The sequence below is a fragment of the Rhinolophus sinicus genome, linkage group LG15 (genome assembly GCF_036562045.2).
Source record: "Rhinolophus sinicus isolate RSC01 linkage group LG15, ASM3656204v1, whole genome shotgun sequence".
NCBI classification, from domain to species: Eukaryota; Metazoa; Chordata; class Mammalia; order Chiroptera; family Rhinolophidae; genus Rhinolophus; species Rhinolophus sinicus.
In genome coordinates this window covers 12,543,748-12,563,959 of record NC_133764.1, presented here as the reverse complement: position 1 = coordinate 12,563,959, position 20,212 = coordinate 12,543,748, and the positions used below count along the sequence as shown (strand labels likewise).

The 20,212-nt window shown below is 42.5% G+C and overlaps 1 long non-coding RNA gene and 1 pseudogene across 1 annotated transcript in view; one reads left to right on the top strand and one right to left on the bottom strand.

Moving 5' to 3' along the window:
• LOC141568912 (uncharacterized) overlaps positions 1-19,715 on the top strand; it is a 34,556-nt gene extending 14,841 nt beyond the window's left edge. Inside the window, exons 2-3 of the long non-coding RNA XR_012492217.1 lie at positions 9,308-9,485; positions 15,836-19,715. This is a non-coding gene — a long non-coding RNA (uncharacterized LOC141568912). The remainder of the gene's footprint in view (positions 1-9,307; positions 9,486-15,835) is intronic.
• LOC109453774 (small ribosomal subunit protein eS1) lies at positions 9,599-9,802 on the bottom strand (annotated as a pseudogene).
• Positions 19,716-20,212: the final 497 nt, after the last annotated feature.

The window sequence follows — 20,212 nt, the reverse complement described above, 5'->3', positions numbered from 1 at the left end:
TCTCTCCACTCAGTTCACCTGCCAGCTCCCTCTGCTAACCATTCAACCCTGGCGTTTGCTGCTGCGCTCTCTATGCTCTCATGGACCCTGTATATACCGCTCTCTATTTTTGAAAGTAACACGTCTATGGACTGTGTGTCTGTCACACTCTTGAACACTTTATCACTTAGTCCTCATAACTCCCCAGGAGGTAGGTACTATTATTAGGTTGTCTGTCACAGATGATGGCCCAGAGATGTTAAGGAACGTGCCACAGGTCCCATAGGGAAGAAGTGGCCTCGCTGTGGCATGAACCCTAGCAGCCTGATTCCTGGCTCTGGGCTTGTAACCACTATACCTCCATTATAACATTTATTCTATTTATTTCCCCTTGTATGGTGAGTTTGCCATGGCCTGTGGTCACATGTCCTTCATTGTCCTATCATCAGTGCCTGCCACGGGGCTGGGACACTAAACCTTCAGCAGTGCTGGTGGCACCCATCCCTTGTATGTATGGAAGGGTAACATCCCTTCCTCAGGGAGATCATTCTTGATGTCCACAGTTTTTTCACTCCCACAACGTCTGGAGGGTGTGGAGGACTTGCCCCACGCCAGGCACTGGCTCGTTGGCCTATATCACTGGGTTTATCTTGGTGACATAAAAAGCATTTGTCATGGGAGACCCAGCAAGGTTAGGTAGTTCAGTGTCCTGGGATTTCAACACAGTATGGCCTGACCCCAAAGCCAGGGGTCTTCCACCAGGCCCCGCTGCCTCCCACATCCATGTTTCATATTCCTCAGCTCAGGGCTTCTTCAAAACTGCAGACTCTGCCAGCAAAAGCTTTCCCTGCAACAGACTCCAGCTCTGCATATGTCATCTTAAGGGAAATAAAAAGTTATTTTCATATCCCACTCATTAAGCAGGACATAAGATATAGACTGAATAAAAATTAGGAAACCAGGATTCAGTGTCATTGTCTCAAGGCCAGAGGTCTGGATGGGCTGCTGCGTTCTCAAAATTATCATATGGATATGGATGGTCTTCAGGTGAGGCATCCATGGGGTAGCGAACCCCTCTTGGCGGAAATGCTTGGCCCATTCCCTGGATGGGGATCCTCTCCCCACCCAGATATCCACAGGTAAGGGCCTTGGGCAGTCCTGTACCCTATGGCTGCCCGCCCCCCGCCCCCAGTTATAGCTGAGAAGACTAGGGGCAGATGCCTGACTTCAGCTGAACCAGTCAGATCTTCTCCCAGGAAATGAAATTATGCAGACGATGATCAGTTTTAGCTGGGTCCCTGAATGGGAAGCAATATAAAGCCAGTGCTGGGACAGACTGGAGTTGAGAGAGAGTGGAGGGGGCAGAGAGAGGGAGAGAGAATAAAAGAGGATAAAAGAGGAGTGAGGGGGAGAAGAGAGAGAAACATAAGTTGTGCAAAAGGAAGCAGAGACCACAAGGCCCGAGAGAGAATGCGAAAGGTGTGGCCTCCGTCTCTAGCAGCTCTCTGTTCTTGGTTGCAGTTCCTCTTGAGGCCTGTATGATCCCCCTCTTCTCGTATTCCAGGAGACACCCCTGTATTTTTCCAATTCCCCCCACCGAGACTGGGAACACTGAGGAAACACACAGACCCCTCTGCCCCTGAGAAAAGGTGGAGGAGGCACATGGGGACCACGGGGAACTGACTGTTTTTCTCTTTGGTTGAAGGAAAAGTGACCCAGGCTCAGGACACCAGGGCACGTGGCCAGTGTCTGCATATATGAAGGGCTTCATGGAAAAGCTCAGGCCATGGAATGTTCTGAGAGAGGATTTCAGATCTATCTAAGGAAAGCCTCTCAGTCAGTTTCCTGGGCTGCTTTGGGAGGCCAGGCGCCCTGAGACTGGAGGCATGACAGAGTGGATGCCAGCAGGAGATGGGCTACACAGTCCTTGCGGCCTTTCCCTGCTTCAGGGGCCCCAAACCAATGAATTCTTGTAAAATGATTTTATCATCAGTCCTTCAATGATGGGTAGATTGTTCCAGGTGCTGGAGGCCTGGTATGTAAAGGGAGCACATGAAGTTTTCTGACCCAGGCCGGACCAATCAATTTCCTCCCAGGAAGTGGAACCATATAGAGACAATGACCAGTTTCAGCTGGGTCCCAGAATGGGAGGGTCCTCAGGGAGCCCCTCACTCATCTTCAGGAAGCCTCAGAGGCCCACCCAAGCCTGAGGTTCCCTGCCCTGTGGCTCAGTGTTCCAGAATCCACTGGCCATGCCAGCTGCTAAAGGAGACCTGGCTGTTAGGCCAGCACAAACCCCCGCTGTGGTTTGGTCCTGCCTCTAGCTCATCCCTTTTGTCTTTCCCTACCTACCCCAAAGGGGAGATCAAGCCAGTGGTCAGACAGCTTCTTGGAATGAGCTGTGAGACCTGGATGATTTAGCATTGGGTTTGGTCAATTCTTAGAGAATTCAAGGAGCCCTGGATTCACTCCCTAGAGTGGGTCTTGCTGTCTCTTCTGGATCCCTGCAAGTGTTGGGTTAATGTGGGTTGGGGAAGTGAGGTCCCTCAGCTCCTGCATGGCAGGTCCTGCTAGGTGACACTGGGAGTTTGCTTTCTATGTGGCTTTAGGAAGGGAGCCTCTTCTGTCCCGAGCACTCTGTCCTAGAAGTCTCCCTCTGGCTCTCCAGTTACTATCTCCCAGCTACTCTGCCCCCCCAGCCATTTCCCTGAGGCTACTCTTGTTTGATAATGATTCCTCCTCAGGTCTCCCCTTCCTGCTCCCCCCACCTCACCAACAGTGCTTCCCCTTCCTTCACTCCTCTTTCCTCATTCTCTTATTGTTCTGGAATCTTCTCCTCTGCACCATGCCTCAGGCATCTAAGGCTTTTCCTAAGCTGTCTGTAACCTCACTAGCTAATTGCTCCCTGCATCTCAGCTCAGGACAGCTGTGCGGAAGGGGGGGCTGGGATCTTGTTGAAGATATTCAAATCTGCTGTTCGCTGATCACATCTGCTGGAGCTGCCATCCTGTGCTGGGAAAGATGGGGTAATTACTGCCCCTTTGCTGCTCTGATGTATAGGCTGCTGCAGCTTTTAGAGCTAAGAGGACATTTTAGAGTGTCCTGGCAGCATTTCTCAGGAAGTGCCAATTAACCCAGGAGCCTGTAGAAGGGGAATTGAAGGACCTGGGCTTCAGACCAGGTTTGGTCTGGGATTTAGGAACTGCACAGAAACTCAGGACAGCGACTGAGCCTGAACTTGGGACTTGGGCCAAGCATGGACCTGCAAGCCTGGTCTCTGCGTGGATGCTCATCACCTTCTTATTATTTATTCAATCACTCCTTCATTCATCTGTTTGTCATTAACCTTGCATCTATTCATCACTCACTCCTTTATTCCTCATTTGTCCATTTTTAAATTGATACATTCATTCTTGATCTGTTTACTAATTCATACACTCATCCATTTATTCTTTTTATTTCCAGCTTTTTAGAGACACGGAAAACAGGACACACTGAAAGTGTACAATCTGATAAGTCTTGACACATGTACACAGCCATGAAATCATCACCACAGTCAGGATAATGAACACACCCGTCACCCCAGAAGTTTCCTGATGCGCTTTTGTGCACTCCTCTCTAGCCAACCACTGGTCTGCTTTCTTTCACTGTAGATTAGTCAGCATTTTTTTTAGAGTTTTATGTAATGGAATCCTATAGTACACACTCCTTTCTTCCCATCCCACCCTGGCTTCTTTAGCATAAAGATTCCTCCATGTTGTAGCATGTATCAGTACTTCTTTCCTTTGATGGCACAATGATATCCAAGGTATGGATATAGCACAATTTGTTTATCCCTTCACCTACTGATGGACGCTTGGATTATTTCCAGTCTTGGGCCATTACAAATAAAGCTGCTCTGAACATTCGCTCACAAATCATTGTAAAGATATAGTCTTTATACCAGGGATGGAACAGCCAGATCTTATGGCAGGAGTGTGTTTAACTTTTTTTTCCGTTGAAATTTTTATCGAGATAATTATAGATTCACAGGCTGTCTTAAGAAATGATACAGAGAGATCCTGTGTACTTTCCTCCATTTCCTGCAATAGTAACATTTGGCAACACTAGAGCACAACAGCTCGACCTGGATGTTGAAACTGATACGATCCACCCATCTTATTAAAGTTTCTTCAGTTTTACTTGTATGAATCTGTGTGTGTGTGTGTGTGTGTGTGTGTGTGTGTGTGTGTGTGTGTGTTTCGTTACATTCAATTTATCACACATAGACTCACCTGTTCACCACCACAGTCAAGAGACTGAACAGTTCCATCAGGACAAAAATTCTTTGTGTTATCGTTTCTAACTCCACACACCTCCCTCCTGTCCTGGCCGCCATCCCCAACCCCAGACAATCACATGTTTTTCTCTATTTCTAAAATTTTATCATTTCAAAAATATTGTATACATGGAACCATACAGCATGTATCCTCTAGGCATTGTCTTTTTTCTCATTTAGCATAATTTCCTGGAGAATCTTTTAAGATGTTGCACATCTCAATCACTCACTCATATTCGTTGCTGGGTAGTATTCCATGGTATGAATGATACAGGATAGTTAGCAGGTCCCTAGGTAGACAGGGAGGTCCCTGGTGGGATAAACAAAGACAGTCATATCCTAAAACTTCTGGTTTTGAAATCACTCCTTTGCTCCTGGACATAATGTAACAAGGCCTTGAGGTTAATCATAAAATTCATTTTGGCTTGAAAACGGAGCTGATCTGATAAAGAGTGGGTTACTTTGCTAACTCCCTTAGGATGGGCAAGCAGAACAAACCTGGTAGGCGAATTTCATTAGAAGGCACCAGTTCCCTTCTTCAAACAAGTTCCCTTCTTCAAACAGCTCCCCTTCCCCAAGCAGGCAAGGGAAGGTATAAAAGTAAGAGCTTTTGCCTCAGTCATGGGGCACCCCCATTCGGGACCCCCTCCCGCTCGGGAGCTGCAACCTCTTTTCCTGCCTCTAATAAACTATCCTCTTTTTAAAACTTTTTGTCTCTCCCTGGTCCGTGTTTCCATTCTTCTGCTTCATGAGACACGATCCCGGCCCGCACTCAGAAAATGCCGGCAGATCCAACATCAACTACATCATGAATAGACGACAGTTTGTTTAACCATTCATCTGTTGAAGGACTTCTGGGTTAATTCCAGTTTTGGGCTATTACGAATAAAGCTGCTATGAACAAGTATGTACAGATTTTTGTGTGAACACAGCTTTCATTTCTCTGGGATAAATGTCTAAGGGCACAATTGCTAGATTGCATGGTAAGTGCATATTTAGTTTTATAAGAAACTGCCAAACTGTTTTCTAGAGTTGCTGGACCATTTTACATTTTCACCAGCAATGTATAAGTGATGCAGTTTCTCCACATCCTTGCCAGCATTTGGTGGTGTCACTATTTTCTTTTAAATTTCAGCCATTTTGATGGATGTGTAGTGATATCTCATTATTGTTTTAATTTGCATTTCCCTGATGTCTAATGATGTTGAACATCTTTCCATGTGCTTATTTGCCATCTCTATATCTTCCTCAGTGAAATATCTGTTCATGTCTTTTGCTGATTTTCCAATTGTATTGCTCTTTTGTTTGATTTTTACTGTTGAGTATTGAAAATTCTTTATATATTTTATATCCCAGTCCTTTGTTGAATATGTGGTTTGCAAATATTTTCTCCCAGTCTGTAGCTTCTTTTTTCATCCTTTTAACAGGTTTTCCCAAGAGCAAAAAGTTTTAATCTTGGTACAATCCAACTTAACAATTTTCCCTTTTTTGAAACATGCTTTGGTATCAACTCTAACAACTCTTTGCCTAACCTTAGGTACCAAAGATTTTTGTCCTAGTTTTCTAAAAGTTTTATAGTTTTACATTTTAATGGAAGTCTTTGATGCATTTTGAGTTCATTTTTGTACAATGCATGAAGTTCAGGTTGAGGTTCAAATTTTTGCCTGTGAATGCCCTTCCTCCACTAGATTGCCTTTGTGCCTTTGTCAAAAATCAGTTGAGCATATTTTTGTGAATCTATTTCTGGGTTCAATATTCTGTTCCATCGATCAATGTGTCTCTCCCCCCACCAAGGCCACATTGTCTTAATTACTCTGACAATAATATTGAATTGAGTGATTCCTCCCAGTTTAGTCTTCATCATCAAGATTGCTTTAATTATTCTGGGGTCTGTGCCTTTCCACATACATTTTAGAATAAGCTTGTCTATGTCTATAAAAACCTTGCTGGTATTTTGATAGAAATTGCATTAAACCTGTAGATCAATTTGGAGATCATTTAACTATGTTAAATCTTCCATTCCATAAACACATGCCCATCAATTTATTTAGGTCTTTTTTGATGTCTTGCATCAGAATTTCATAATTTTCAACACACTGACCCTGTACACACTTTGTTAAATGCACACCTAAGTATTTCATTATTTTTGAAGCAGTTGTGAATGGCATTGTATTTTTAACTTTAGTTTCTGCATATTCATTGTTAGTAAATAAAAAGGAAATTTATTTTTGTGGGTTGATCTTGTCTCCTGAGAACTTGCAGAACTCATTTATTAGTTTTAGGAGTGTTTTGGTTGAGTCTTGAGATTTTATACATAGATAATCATATCATCTGCAAACAGAGACAGTTTATTCCTTCCTTCCTAAGCTGTATGCCTTTTATACATATTTTCTTGCCTATGTGCAGTAGCTAGAACTTCTAGTACTATGTCAAATAAGAGTGGTGAGAACAGACATTCTCAAGAAAGTCTAATACCTTTAACTATTAAGTGTAATGTTAGCTATGGGATGTTTCGTAGCTGCTTCTATCAATAAGGTAATTTCTTTTTATTCCTGACTTCCTGTTTCTTTAAAAACTCATGAATGGGTATTGGATTTTGTCAAATGCTTTTTCTGGATTTATATGATTATATAATTTTTCTTTAGTTTGTTGATATGGTGGATTACATTGATTGGTTTTTTGAGTATTCAATCAACCTTGCATACCTGGAATAAATCCTTCTTCATCATTATGTATAATATCTTTTATACTTTATTGAATTCACCTTCATAATATTTTGTTGAGAATTTTTGCTTCTTAATTCATGAGCGATACTAGTATTAGGGTAATATTGACCTCATAAAAAGAGTTGGCAAATGCTTTCTCCTCTTCTGTTTTCTGAAAGAGATTGTACAAAATTTGGGTGAATTAATTTTTAGGTTTATTGAGGTATAACTGACAAAAATTGTATCTATTTACTATGTACAATGTGATGTTTTGATATACATATACACTTTGAAATGATTACCATAATCAAGCTAATTAACATATCCATCACCTGATGTAGGTATTTTTTCATGTGTGGTAAGAATATTTAAGATCTACTGTTTCAGCAAATTTCAAGTATATAATATAGTATTATTGACTATAGTTACCTCATTGTACATGAGATTTCCAGAACTCCATCTTGCATAACTGACACTTTGTACCCTTTCACCAACATCCCCTATTTACCCCACCCACTGGTCCCTGGCAACCACCAATCTACATTCTACTCTCCATATGAGTTTGACGTTTACAGATTTCACATATAAATGAGGTCATGCACTATTTGAGTTTGTGTGTCTGGCTCGTTTCACTTAGCATAATGTTCTCCAGGTCCATCCATGTTGTTACAAATGTTGTTGCACTTCTTTCTCAAAACCCCACCTTTTTTAAGGCTGAATAATAGTCCATTGCATAAATATATACTATTTCACATTTATTTATTCATTCGTCTGTTGAAGGACACTTAGGTTGATTCCATATCTTGGCTATTGTGAATAACACTGAAATGAACATGAAGGTACAGATTTCTTCAAGATACTCATTTCGTTTCCTTTGGACACATACCCAGAAGTGGGATTGTTGGATCATATGGTATAGTTCTATTTTCAATTTTTTGAGGAACCTCCAAACTGCTTCCAGATGGCTGTACCAGTTCACATTCCCACCATCTGTGCACAAGGATTCCCTTTTCTCCACATCCTTGCCAACACTTATCTTTTGTCTTTTTTTTTTTTTTTTTTTTTTAAGATTTTATTGGGGAAGGGGAACAGGACTTTATTGGGGAACAGTGTGTACTTCTAGGCCTTTTTTCCAAGTCAAGTTGTTGTCCTTTCAATCTCAGTTGTGGAGGGTGCCGTTCAGCTTCAAGTTGTTGTCCTTTCAGTCTTAGTTGTGGAGGGTGCAGCTCAGCTCCAGGTCCAGTTGCCGTTTTCTAGTTGCAGGGGGTGCTGCCCACCATCCCTTGCGGGAGTCGAGGAATCGAACTGGCAACCTTGTGTTGAGAGGATGCGCTCCAACCAACTGAACCATCTGGGAGGCAGCTCAGTTCAAGGTGCCGTGTTCAATCTTAGTTGCAGGGGACAGAGCCCACCATCCCTTGCGGGACTCGACGAATTGAACTGGCAACCTTGTGGTTGGGAGCCTACTGGCCCATGTGGGAATCGAACCAGCAGCCTTCAGAGTTAGGAGCATGGAGCTCTAACCACCTGAGCCACCCCGCTGGCCCATCTTTTGTCTTTTTGATGATAGCCTTCTAACAGGTATGAAGTGGTATCTCATTGTGGTTTTGATTTGCATTTCTCTAATGATTAGTGATGGTGAGCATTTTTTAATATGTCTGTTGGCCATTTGTTAGTTATTTTTTTGAGAGGTGTTAGTTATTTTTTAAATGTTTTTTAGAACGGTCCCCTAAAACAATCTGGGCTTGGGAATTTCTTTCATGGGATGTTTTAATTATGAATTCAATTTATTTATTGGTTCTGAGGCTACTTATGTCATCTCTTTAATCTTGGTTAAGTTTTGCTAGGTCAGAGTTTTCTAGAAATTGGTCCATTTCTTCTTTGCTGTATTATGAGTGTAAAGTTGTTTATAGCATTTCCTCATTATCCTTTTTTGTAAAAAACAACAACAACTGAAAAACTTCCAACAGGTTTTATTTGTCACAGTGAAAAGTCTGAATTTTAAACAGATTCTTGGACTGGGGGCTCATATCCATCAGCTCGTTTAACTTTAGCACCATCTCATCCCCTAGTAGCTTTTCCAGAGCTGCTACGTTCACCATGAAGCTCCATGAGTTCTCCCAATTCAAACCTGGGCTTCTTCAGCATTTTGACTTTTCTAACAAAGACACCATGGAGAGGATAAACAGATTGGCAAGCCTTTTCTACGTCTTTTCCAATGCTATCTGGAATCAATTTATTGACCATTTCTTTCAAGCCATTTGTCTGCACCTCTTGGGTCATGATTTCTATCATCTTCTTCCAGATTTGGCGGACCCGTTGATGCTGAGCATAAGAGGTCTTCCGAATCCGATTGTTGCATGTCTTAGTAAAACCAACACAGAATAGATGAAGCAAATAACCATTGGTAGGTAGTCTTGACATCAACATGAGCTTCAGTCATGGTCGGCCATTTTGTGACTGTGGAGCACATTTTGTCGCAGGTAAGATCCAGGCCATGGAAATTAGCAGGCAGTTTCTGCCCTGAACACTCTCAGTAATTAACATAAATTTTCCAAATGCAGCTTCATCGTTCTGCAGATCAGCGAGGCTCACTTCAAAAAACACGATCCTTAAGACCATCAGATGCAATTTTGGTTCCTTGAGTTCTCATGTCTAGTGTTTTCCCAATATTTCTTATATTGAACATTGCTGGTGCTTTCACATCACCCCAATCTTTCTTAGAAAATGGGTCGACCCCTTTTTCCTTGGCTCCCTCCTTGCCGCCTTTCGTAAGGTGCTTATTCTTGCCGACTGCCATGGTGCTTCTCAGAAAGCCAAAAAAGGCTCATTGTCCTTTTTTTTTTTTTTTAATTAGTTTCAGGTGTACAAAACAATGTAATAGTTAGACATTTACACCCCTCACAAAGTGATAACCCTCCTCCTCCAATCTACTACCCCTCTGACATCACACACAGCCACTACATTTCCACTGTCTCTACTCCTTATGCTCTACTCCACATCCTATGAATATATATATATATATATATATATATATATATATATATATATATAGTAGTTGACATTCATTATTATTCAGCTTCAGCTTCAGGTGTACACTGCAGAGGTCAGGCATCTACACCGTCCATGAAGTGATCTCCCTAATAAGACAAGTGTCCATTGGATACCTGCAAAATCTTTACAAAAAAAAAAAAATTTTGATTACATTCCCCAAATTGACTTTCGTATCCCCGTGGCAATCTTGTGGTTACCAATTGTGCTTTCTAATCTCCTCACCTTCTCCCTCATCTCCAACACCCCTCCCATCTAGCAACCCTCAGTTTTTCCTCTCTATCTCTGAGACTGTTTCTGATTAGTTTGTTCATTTATTCTATTCTTTAGATTCCACATATAAGTGAGATCATATGGTATTTGTCTTTCTCCATCTGACTTCTTTCACTTAGCATAATGTTCTCTAGGTCCATCCATATCATTGCAAATGGTACGATTTCATTCTTCTTTATGGCCGAGTAATACTCCTTTGTATAAATGTACCAAAGTTTCTTAATCTGGTTATCTACCGATGGGCATTTTCGTTGCCATTATCCTCTTAATAGCTACAAGAGTTTGGAAATATCCCTTATTTAATTACTGAGATTATTGAATTGTGTTTCTCTCTTTTTATTTTTCTCATTTTTGCAAGAGGTTTGTAAATTTTATTGATTTTTTTTCAAAGAACCAGATTTTTGTTTCATTGAGGTTTCTCTATCATTTTCCTATTTTTAATTTCATTGACTTCTGCTCTGATTTTTTATAATTTTATGCCTTCTCCTTGCTTTGGGTTTATTTTGCGCTTTTTTTCCTAGTTTCTTGAAGTAGAAACTTAGATGATTGATTTGAGACTTCTTCATTTTTAATGTAAGCATTGAGTTCTATTAAATTTCTTCTCAGCACTGCTTTAAAATTGTGATTATTTTTTGTTGTTGTTGTTGTTCTTGGTGTGATAAGGGATTTTTGGTTGTGTACTGGATATTTCATCTTTTATGTTAGGACACATTGGATTGTATTTAATTTTTTGATTTAGAAGGCAGTAACCCTGTCTACTTTTGTGTTACTTTTGTGGCTTACTTTTGTGGGCTGTTATTCTAATGACAGTTTAATTTGAAGAGCTTCTGTGGTGTTATATTGGTTTGCTTGGTTTATCTGGTGCCACTGTCACTCCCACTGGTTCCAGCTAGTGCATCTTGAAAGGTAAAAGCCCTAGGCCAGGCTGCTGAGTGTGTTTTAATCAGGGAGGTAGCTTCAGGCCCATGGGTACAAAGACTTCCTGGGCTGAACTGCTTGTGCTGGTGGGGATTCCTTTACTAATGCTATGGCTGCCCTGGTATCTCTTGATAGGAGAGGGGAGTCCAAAGCACAGGAAGAAGAGAGAACACTTTTTCTTGGCACTTATTGTTAGTAGGGCTCCCAATTAATCCCCCTTGTGGGTGGTGACCGGTATTCTGTGTTGGTCCTAAACACCACCGTTTCTTGCCTATATTATAGCCTCCTAAAAATTACCTCTGCTTCCATTATCACTGAATCCTCTCTGAACCTCCAGCTTTATTCTAGTGTGAACTTTCAAAAGGATAAATCAAACTCCATCACTTTCTTCCTTAAAAACCCTCCAATGTCGTCCCACACTCTAACCCATGGACTACAAGACCCTCCATTGTCTGGTCTCATCGTTGACCACATTCTTTCTCCTTTTTATATCCCAGCCTCACTGACCTTCATGTAATTTCTAGCACATGTCTCAGGGCCTTTGTGGTTTCTGTTCTCCTCTTGGAGCACTGTTACTTAGACTTTCACTTCTTTCAAGTCTCTGACTAAATGTTACCTCTTTAGAGATCCTTTCCCTTCCCATTCTATTTTAAAAGGTACATTGATCATTCCATTTTCCTTTATTCTGTTTCTGAAGCTAGAATATCTGGGTTTAAATATCAGCATATCCACTGGGAAGGAAATGTCATTTTCTCTCCCCTCACACCCCCATTATCCATTCTCCCTTATTTCTTTTAGAAATTAAATTTTCTCTAAATTTAATGTGGCCACATGGCTACCCAGGTAGAGACTACATTTCTCTGACTCCCTTGCAGCTAGATGGGGCCATATGACTGATTTGGGGCTGATGGGATGTGTGTGGAAGTGATGTGTGCAACTTTGCTGTGTCCCCTTGCCCTGGTCCTTAACACTGTTCCCATCTCACAAGCCGTAATGCAGCCATAGAACTGAGCTAGCTTTGACACTATAGAGAGGGCCACACCCTGTGGGATGACTGAAAAACACAGTGGGAAGATCCAGGGGTCCTGAATGACCCCATGGAACAGAACTTTTCATTGACCCTGAACTGCTGGCCTACCTCTGAGCTGTTGCAAGAAAGAAATAGATTTCCATCTTATTTGGGCCGCTACATGTTGGGGTCTCTTTGTTACAGCAGCTTAATTTACACCCTAACAATAATTTACCTGCTGTGTGAACTTGGGCAAGTCATTAGACTTCATTACTAAATGAGGATAATAATATCTACCTCATTGTTGGGAGAGTTAAATGCATTAACACATAAGTGGGGCTTGTAACAAGGTCTCAATCCATGGCTATTATTATTTATTAATCTTCATAAGTCTTATTGATACCTGGCATGTTATATATGAGTCAATCAATCCTTGTTTACTTGTTTATTGACTATCTCCCTCCATCAGGATGTAAACTCCCTGAGTTAGGGCCAGCCTGATCTGCTGCTAGCTGTAGCCCCAGCTGTAGAACAATGCCTGCCCAGAGCAGAAACTCAACAAATATTTGTAAAATAAGTGAAAATGAATGCTGGCATGTATTCAGCCATTATTCATTCTCTTCTTTCTTCCCTTCACTTATTAACTAATTCGTCCTACTCATTTCAACTTGGAAACATGATGAATTTTAGCTGTCCATTTAGCCATCTCACGAGAATGGAGTAAGCATACATTTCAACTCAGTCCAGCATAACTGTGCCATGAGGTCTCTGTCTGCTGCTTAAGCACAAACTGCCAGGACCTCTCATGGATCTTTTCTTCCTTCCCTATCCACTCTGACAGCTATGGACTCACAAGTTTCTCTGCTGATTTCATCACAAGATGGGAGGTAAGCTGCATCACAAAGCTTCATGGCTCCTTTCCGATCTCTCCCTAAAGAAACAATCATCTTGTTTCCTCTCATGCCTCTCCCTCTCCTCACTAACTCTCCAGTGTCCCTGAATCATGGCTTAGAGACTTGTTGGGTTCCTGGCAAAGAGAAACAAACCTTCTTCACTTTGCTGCAGCTCAGAAGGGGGAGCGGTCCAGGCTTTGCCTTGCTGTTGGTGCTGAGGGAGCAGCAGAATGCTAGAGGCTAAGAGTGGGTTGTTCCCTCAACAAAGGTTTTCTGAACACACACCTCATTTTGCTGAGCCAATGTGAACACACATTGTGCTGAGCCAAACAAATCCAGTCCCTGCCTTCACAGAGCCAACAGTCGTATGGGGGAGACAGACATCAAATCATTAAATACATAAATATGCGCTACACAAACAGTGATGTGTGCTATGAGAAAAAGGTGCATGATGCTATGAGAGATTATAACATGGGAACATGATGTAATCTATGGGGTCATGGAAGTGACATTTGAACTGAGAAAGAAAGAGAGACTAGGACTTAGTTGGGGAACAGAGGTGGGGTATGGAACGGAGAGAGCAGGACAAGTAGAGGGAACAGCAGGTACAAAGGACCTGTGGCTGGAGAAACTGGAAAGGACTGCATAACGAGTCCTCAGAGAGCGAGACTGAGACCAGACCAGTAAGCCAGGGCCAGACCATGCACGGTTTTGTTGAACACAGGGAGGATTTCGTTCTATATTCTAGTGGTTTTGAGAAGAAAGGGGTGGCATGATCTTATCTGTGTCTTGACGAGGTCAGTCTGACTGCTGTGTGGACACAGAATTGAAGCAGGAAAGAGTAGAGAGCTGGAAAGACGGGTGAGCAGGCTAATGCAGAAGAGCTGGTAAGAGATGAAGGCAGCCTAGTAGGCTAGGGTGGTGAGGGTGGGGAAGAGCGCAGTGGGCAGAGAGTTTAGGAGGTGCCCTGCACTCTCTTGGCAGGACGTGCTTATGGAGGGTGCAGTGCAGTGAGTGCAAAGAGTGAGGCCCAGGTTCCCAGGCCATTCACTAAAATAGAAAGGAAGTCAAGGTCTGGGAAGAAAGAGCTGCAGTTTTGGATTTGCTGAGTTTGCAGCACTTTTGTGATGTCAAGTAGACAGGTGGATATGCAAGTCTAGAGCTCAGAGGAAAGACTGTAAATACACCTGAGGAAATAATGAGCCCAAGGGTGGAGACTGAAATCCTGGCATGAATGCGATCCCCTGCGGAGATGGGGTAGTGTCAGAAGAGGAAAGTGAAAGAACAGAGATGCTGGAGGCAAGGAATGAGCACAAAACATAGAAACGTAAAAATAGTAAAAGAAAATACAGGAAAAAATATATAAATATAATCCTGGGGAAGGAAAGCCTTCACGTGCAAGTCACAAAACCTAGAAGCCATAAATGAAAAGACAGATCTGAATTCTTTAAAATATGTAAAATCTGTGAACAAGGAAGACATAACAAAGTTAAAAGACAAGCAACAGATTGAAAGGAAATATTTGCAATATATTCAAAAGGCAGAGATTAAAATCCCTACCTCTAAATTCCATAAGGAAAAAGACAACCTAATAGAAAACTGAACAAAGGAATGACCAGATAGGAACGTGTGCTTCACATTCTAGAGAACCAGTTATGAGTAAATCAACAATGTGGGCTCTTTGCCCATCAATTTGGCAAAAATTAAATGAAAGTATTACTAACACTATGGGGAAAGATACGCTTCTATCTTACTGGAAAAATGCGTTTGGAGGGCAATTTGGCAGAACCTATGAAAACTCTAAGCAGGAGTATCTCAATTTAGAATCTATATTAAAAGAAAACTCATACATATGCCTCAAGATGCATTTAATTATAGAGAAGTTTATTGCAGAATTTTTTATAAAGGTTGAGAAAAAACCTGGAGGTGATATGAATCCATAAACACTGTATATACAACATGGACCTATTTATGTGATAAAAGTAAATGTGTTTATGAATATAGAATGGTGGTCACTAAGTGTTTGACAGAGATATCTCGGGGGGAAGAAGTAGGAAGGTGGGGGTGAAGGGAGGGAGTTAAAGGGAGATTTTATATTTTATTCTAGAAGCTTCTGCATTGCTTAAATGATACATAACAAGAATGTATTCTTGTATTAGCTGTGTAATAAAAAAATACATAAAAAAGAGAAATTCCAAACTGGCTTCCATAGAAAGATGGCCAGAGGGAATAGCCAACTTCTGGCAATCTTAGCCGTCTTTGCTCTGTCCCCTACTGGCTAGGGAATGGTCACTCTCGTGTCCTGGGCTGCTCGCCCTCAGTTCCTAGTCCCTGTGTGTGCAGGTGGTCTGCCACAGGTGGCTCCTTCATGGGCAGGCGTGGAAGCAGGCAGCCTGCCGGAGAGAGCGTCAGTGAGACGGAATCCCGGGCACCATTGTAAGTGCTCTGACCTCCTGTTTAAAAGCACGTTGACTCCCCCATTCATTCACATAAGCTGGCAGAATATTTTCGAATAAATCATGAGCATGGCAGTTACATTCTCTAAACCACACTGGGAAAAGGATTATGGTATTTACTGTGGGGACAGGAAGATTGATTCCCACCCAGAAAATCTGCCAGGTTCTTGATTTAGAGAGCTGGTGATCCACACAGGTTAGCTCTGATTTATGACACCTTGCCTTTCTCACAGGTTCCTCTCCGGCTCCAAAGGGCACTTTGGGTGGGACAGCTCTGGAGCACCACTGTCCTGCTATGTCCTTGCAAGATGGCCCATCCCAGCTATGGATACAGGCAGAGCTCACTGCCCGGAAGCTGCCTCCCGCCGTGCCCTTCATCCTGATCTCTGCTCTGGTGGCTCTTGTCACTTGCTGGATAAAGCCCAACTCCTTAGCCTGGAATTGCAGCACCTCCCAGATGGAGCTTCTGCCACTTCTGCCGCCGTCTCTCCCATCACCCCTGCCCACCCTGCATGCTCTGCTTGTGGTTTCCTCACCTTGCACGTCCTACATGACTGATCCTTTCCGATGGCGAGAGATGCGCATAGAAACCAGAGAGCATCCCCGCCTTGGACGGCTCAGAGTCTGGCTGGCACACTGACTCATACGTAATAAGTTCTGTGTGATAGGTCCCGTGACCGGGTAGGCCGAGGGGGCATGGAGAAGGCAGCATCCCAGCCCTCTCCCCCTCTCCCCTCTGTGCCCACGATATCACTGGGTCACTTTGTCACAACCCTTGTCTCACCTTCTTATCCTTGCTACCTTCCTCTTCATTCATGTCCGCTATGTCTACATTTCCTCCGGGCCAAGCATGAAGCCTGAAACAAACTTGGACTCAATAAATGTGCACTGACCTGAACTGAATTATCAGCTGCCCTTCTCCCAGACGTAGCCCATTCTTGGGAATGAGCCTCTAGCTAAGTAGGAGCTACCAGGCACTTCTTGTAGAGATCACTAAAGACTCAGTGGGCGGTGTAATCATGGCCACTCATCCTACAGGTCAGTGGGCTTTGGAACAAGTCATGAACTCAGAAACTCCTGTGGATGCTGAGGAACCAGGCTTCTACCTACCCCAGGACCTTACAACAGGCCCCACTCTTCCCTCTTTCTGTTTAAAGCCTGCACGCCCAAAGCCTACTTTCCCTAACCAGATTCCACCTGCTTTTGTTTGGTTTCTGGCTGTTAACCAACCCTCATCCTGGGAGCCCTTCAGCTCTGACCCCCACTCCCTGTTGCGTTTCTTCCAGCCCATCACCTATGGTAGATATTGCCTAGATCTACCATAACCCCTGTTGGTAGCAGGGCATCATGTCACTGAAAAGAGATACAATACAGACTCACGCTCCAACTCCACTGCTAGGTGAGCTTGGGCAAATCAATTTAAGTCTCTGAGTCTCAGGTTTAGATATGACAGCTAACTTTATGTGGCTGTTGTGAAGTAACCCATGGAACGGCACCTTGGTCTGTCCTTGATGACAACATAAAGTCACATCTTGATTGAGTACCCAATTACCACTGACTGCAAACTCCTCGAGCTGTACTCCCTCTCTCTGGAAGACCCTGCAATGCTAGTTCATGTGTCTGAAACACTAAGCCCAGCTATCCCTCCACTGCCTTGCCCATGATGGCTTAATGGGGGCTACGTGTCCCTGGTCACTGCTGTTTTCTACCAAATGCTCCACTCCCTCATTATCCCAGGCCCAAACCCAGACCCAGGGAGGCCTTTCTCTTAATTCTCCATAGTCCAGCCAAGAAAAACATTTCACTTTTGATACGCTTTCCTAAAGGTTCTGGGTTCATAGAAAGGAAGACTAGTACAGAGGAACTTATAACTGCTCTAGATATGGCTGCACGCGTATCCGAAGGGCCCAGACCCCTCCCTGGGAACCCTACAGAGCAAGGGCAGCTACATTTCCAGCTGTTTAGAGGAGGCGGGAGTCCCCTGTCTCCCATCCAAAGCTATCCCCCTCCACTTCCTTCCCTGGGACCAGCCATTTCCCAGCATAATTGACAGTGGGAATTTCGACTCTCTATAAGGAGGCCCCACTCCGCAGGCGTGTGGGAGCAGTAGGTTCAGGCTTATTAAACTTAAATAACTCCATTTCAAGGATACTGAGTACCATCCAGTTCCCTTTCCCAGTGTTGCTTCCAGCAAGAGGTGAAGCAGGTAACATCAACACGCTCTCTCCGAGGTCAGGCTTCCTCTCCCGAGAGAACTGCCCAGAAAAGGACCCACGGTTCTCCAGGAACCAGCACCAGTGTGCAGCACAATTGAGACAGAAGCAAGAAATATTTCTTATAGCTTCCACTCCTATTCCTCCTGCCCCTCCCCCCAGATGGGGAGGAGGCATGAAAGTCTCAGCTGCTAAACAGAAGCCTCAGAGAATTCTTAGTTTAAAAAATTTGTATTTAAGGTAATGGTGATGTCACGGTTTTCTCCACAAACAACCGGTGAGTATTCGCGTAACTAAAAAGCACATCGTGATGATTTTCCTAATATAAAGAAAGAGTTTGCTCTCTAAGATACATGCAAGATTCTTGGGAGCAAATATAAAGGCATTGTGACTTTTTCCACACCAGGGATCCCACTCGCCAGCTCAACATGCTAAGTTTCCATGAATCTCAGTATCCAGTGGCAGGCCACCTTAAGAATTACAGATTCCCTGTGTCGTGGAAAAGAAAAAAAAAGAAAGATAGAAAGGAAGGAAGGAAGGAAGGAAGGAAGGAAGGAAGGAAGGAAGGGAGGAAGAAAGAAACTTATGCCATATACAAGAATAAACTCAAAATGGATTAAAGACTTAAATGTAAGAGCTGAAACCATAAAACTCCTGAAAGAAAACATAGGCAGTAAATCTTTGACATCATTCTTAGCAATATATATTTTTGCTGTGTTTCCTTGGGCAAGGGAAACAAAAGAAAAAATAAACAGATGAAATTACATCAAACTAAAAAGTTTCTGCATAGCAAAGGAAACCATCAACAAAATGGAAAGACAACCTACTGAATGGGAGAAAATATTTGCCAATTATAAATCCAATAAGGAGTTAATATCCAAAATATATAAGGAACACATATAACTTAACACCAAAAAGACAATCAATCTGTTTGAAAAATGGGCAGAGGACTTGAATAGACATTTCTCCAAAGAGGACATACAGATGGCCAATAGATATATGAAAATATGCTCAACATCACTACTCATCTGGGAAATACAAATTAAAACCACCATGAGATACCACCCCACACTTGTCAGAATGACTATCATCAATAAATCAACAAACAACAAGTGTTGGCAATAATGTGGAGAAAAGGGAACCCTTCTGTACTGTTGGTGGGATTGCAAATTGGTGTAAAGCCAAAACTCTAATTGGAAAAGATATATGCACCCCTATTTTCATTGCAGCATTATTTACAATAACCGAAATATAGAAGCAACCTAAGCACCCATCGGTAGAAGAATGGCTAAAGAAGAGGTGATACATATATACAATGGAATATTACTCAGCTGTAAAAAAGAATGACATCTTGCCCTTTGAGACACATGGAGGGACCTAGAGGATATTGTACTAAGTGAAATAATAAGTCAGATGGAAAGACAAATATTATGTTATTCCACTTATATGTGGAATCCAAAAAACAAAATACACGAACAAATAAAACAGGGACATACTCATAGATGCAGAGAACATTTTGATGGTTGTCAGATGAGAAGAGGATGGGGGGATGGGTGAAAAAGGTGAAGAAGTACAAATTGCCAGTTATAAAAACAGGAAGATGTAAAGTACAGCATATTGAATACAGTCGGTAATATTGTAATCACTACTACGTATGGTGTCAGATGGGTACTAGACCTATCAGGGTGATCACTTTGTAAGTTACATAAATGTCTAACCATTCTGTTGTACACCTGAAATTCGCATAATATTGAATGTCAACTGTAATCGACAAATAAAATCTACCGGGGTGCCAAACAAATGTACACAAGTGGTCACTATGGTCAACATTGCTCAAGCAGTAGTTCACCATAATCAGAAGTGTCTGGACGCTGATGGTAACCACTTTGAGCACCTCTTGTAATTGCGGAAGTCAAACGTGACTTGTATTCAGCTTTTTTTATCAGTATATATTAAGTATTACAGTTTTAATACAGTTTTCCTTTCTTAAAATGTGTATACATTTTTTTGGCACCCTCTGTATTACACATTTCTTTTTGGCACCCCCGGTATACGTAATAAAATAAAGTTTAAAAAATTTACAGATATCCAGGTAGGTAGAAACCCTGGGTTTACCCAATCTAACCCCAGGGATCAGGATACCTCTTATTAACAGCTTTATCAGAGGGCCTCTCAGGTCTGGCTTGCATGCGTTTCACAACAGGGAACTCCCTCCCTCTTAGACTGGTCCATCACTGGCCAGCTCTGGTGGTGGAATTGGCTTTCTCTGCATCCACAGCTGGCTAAGTCCCACCCCCTGGGGCCCCATGAAATCGGCTCTTGCTGGGACACCACCCTATTGATGTACACATCAGGAACATAGTTTTTGATCTGATCTTCTACAGGCTCAGGCTGAGT